The sequence below is a fragment of the Otolemur garnettii genome, unplaced genomic scaffold, assembly GCF_000181295.1.
Source record: "Otolemur garnettii isolate 467f Iridium unplaced genomic scaffold, OtoGar3 scaffold00410, whole genome shotgun sequence".
Taxonomy (NCBI): domain Eukaryota; kingdom Metazoa; phylum Chordata; class Mammalia; order Primates; family Galagidae; genus Otolemur; species Otolemur garnettii.
The window spans coordinates 88,719-91,537 of NW_003852805.1; the positions used below are offsets into that span (position 1 = coordinate 88,719).

Below are 2,819 nucleotides of genomic sequence, written 5' to 3' on the forward strand. Positions count from 1 at the left end.
GGGCCAGATGGAGGCATCCCTGAGCACTAATGCCCCAGCAGGTACTCCAAAGCTCCCCCACAGAGCAGGACTTCCAACATGAGGAGGGGGATGGCTGGACCCCTCACCCTCCAGAACCCTCAGACTCCTTCTCACCCCCCAGGAGCCTCCTCAGTCCAACTAGAGCACACTCAGCCCTACCAGGAGCATCTTCAGCTCTACCTGGAGACTCCTCAGCCCCACCAGGAGCCTCCTGAGTCCCACCCACTCACCTCCTGTCACGTACTCTGGAGACCCTCCCTGACCCCACTCACCCTGTGGGGCTCCCTATCCCATCCACAACCCATGGAAGCCCCTAACCTTCTTTCTGCTTCCAGGCTTGCCCGCAGGTGCCCCCAGCCCAGGGCACAAAGGGAACCTTCTAGAGAAAAACTCTAACCAAGCCCCACAAAGGGCACAAAGAAGCCCAGGTCCCCAGGCTCTACATGGATGTCTCATGCACCCCTTGCCCTGAGCCCAACAAGGGCAGAGCTGGGACTACTCCTCCAGGCCAACAGATCTGAGGGCTCAGGAGGGCAACCACCTGCTCATGGGCTCTTGAGAGACCTGCTCTGTGGGGGAGCTTATGGTGAAGCAGGCCAGGGACTCTGAGCTGGTGAGCCCACCCTGCCCACCAAGACCCTGTTCTGTGGGACGGAAGCAGTGAATGGGCACAATGAAGTCGGCCACTGCCAGGCTCCAGACTGAGCAGCAACCTAGGGGATGGTGTTGGGATCACCAAGCTCTGGCCCCCTCCAGGGCTGCCCTGTGCCCACCACCCTGGGAAACACAGCAGTGAGCAAGCAAGCTCAGTGCCTTCCTAGCAGGGGTTTTGGCTGAGCTGGAAACCACAGTGATACCTGGGACCACAGTGATTGACAGCTCTGCAAAAACACTGCTCCCACCACTCCCTTGCCTCTGCTCTCCCAGACTCCCACAGCTGTCTGCACCTATATTATTAGGAGGGCTAGGGCAGATGCTAATCTGAGGTGGACCCGGGGAGCCAGGTGTGCTGAACCAGGCCAAGGACCTGGCCTCAGCCTTGGGGACTGGATGTCAGGGAAGGGGGGCAGAGGACAGGGGAAAAAGGGAGTTTTTGTAGGGAAATAGCTGGAGGGCAGAGGCTGTGCTACTGGATCTTGGACTCCTGGGGCCAGGGCACCTTGGTCACCATCACCTCAGGTGAGTGCCAGTCTCTCTGCCCAGCACCAGGCCAGGTCCCTGAGGCCCATAGCTGACCTGTGTCCACCCTGAGGGTGCACGGCCACCATCCCTGGGGTCTCTGCTATGCCTGTGGTCCTTTGCCCTAGGGTCAGGCTGGGTTCTGGCCCCATCCAGGACCTGCCCTGGGAGGAGAACAGCTGAGGGCAGGGCAGAAGCCTCAGGGAAAGGGCCTACAGAAGGAGAAGTTGTGGGCAAAGCTGGGCCAGGTGGATGTATTGGTGTGGCTGTGAGCACCTCAAACCAGGGCCGCACACTCCAGTCACCATAGCCTGGGTAATCTCACCCACCATCTCTAGCCCTGGGGCCTGTGCTGGGGGCAGGGACTTGGGACCTGGCTGGCGGAGCCTACACATATGTGGGTTTATGTCTGGGCAGGAATGGGGGCTGAGTCCCCGTGATACTTTTGGTATCTGGGGTGCAGGTACCCTGGTCACTGTCACCTCAGGTAAGATGGCTTTCTTCCTGCCTCCCTGGCCAGGCCCAGCCTCCTCTGTCCTAGAGCTGGAAAAGAAGTGTCCAGAGGGTCCTTGGTCTTCGGGTCCAGGCAGGGCAGGGTACAGGTTCTAATGATGGCCTTTCTGAGGGGATGGGGACTCCACTGCAGGATGAGTGGGCAGAGTCATGCTCATGTCTGGGGACACAGGCACCTCAGGAGCAGAATGTGTGGCCATGGCAGGCCAGGCCCACAGCAGGGCACGGGTTTTTTTACACCCCCCCAAATGGGACCCCCAGCAGTGTGATGACTTTCACTACTGGGGCCGGGGGATCCAGGTCACTGTCTCCTTAGTTGAGTCTCTTGCTCAACTCTGAGCGGGTTTGCTGCATTTGGGGGGAAAATAACTCTGTTTGGGTCTCAAGTCAAGAAGGACCAAGGGCAGCCTGGGGGCTCAGGAAGGGGCCTCTAAGGGACTAGCAGCTGACGGGACACAGGGCAGAGGTTCTAGGCCCCAAGGGTCTCTGTTAGGCCCCCTCCCTGGGCTGTATCAAAGACTCAGCCAGGTGCCACTTCTTGCCCCAGTCCTTGGAAAAATTGTCACAATGTGACAACTGGTTTGATGTCTGGGGCCGGGGGACCCAGGTCACTGTCTCCTCAGGTAAGTCTACCCCCTCCCTCTCCTGCTCAACTCTGAGAGGATTTGCTGCATTATGGGGGGAAAATAAGTCTTTTTGGGTCTTTAGGCCAAGAAGGACTAGGGGCAGCCTGGGAGCTCAGGAAGGGGCCTCTTAGGGGCCGGCAGCTCACAGGGCAGAGGTTCTACACCCAATGGGTCTCCGTGAGCCCCCTCCCTGGGCTGCATCTGAGGCATCCCAAGGATTTAGCCAGGTGCAAGTTCTTGTCTGAATCCCTGGCAAAATTGTCACAATGTGACAACCACTTTGACTTCTGGGGCCAGGGAGTCCATGTCATCGTCTCCTCAGGTGAGTCTCCCCGTTCACTCTCTTGCTCAACTAGGAGGGGATTTGTTGCATTTGGGGGGAAATTAAGTCTGTTTGGGTCTCAGGTCAAGAAGGACCAGGGGCAGCCTGGGAGCTCAGGAAGGGGACTCTTAGGGGCCAGCAGCTCACAGGGCAGAGGT

The 2,819-nt window shown here is 58.8% G+C and overlaps 1 gene segment (V, D, J or C); it reads left to right on the plus strand.

Annotated features, from left to right (window-relative positions):
* The first annotated feature begins 2,278 nt into the window (after positions 1-2,278).
* LOC100959317 overlaps positions 2,279-2,819 on the plus strand; it is a 20,950-nt gene continuing 20,409 nt past the window's right edge. The window contains exon 1 of the C gene segment in view: positions 2,279-2,336.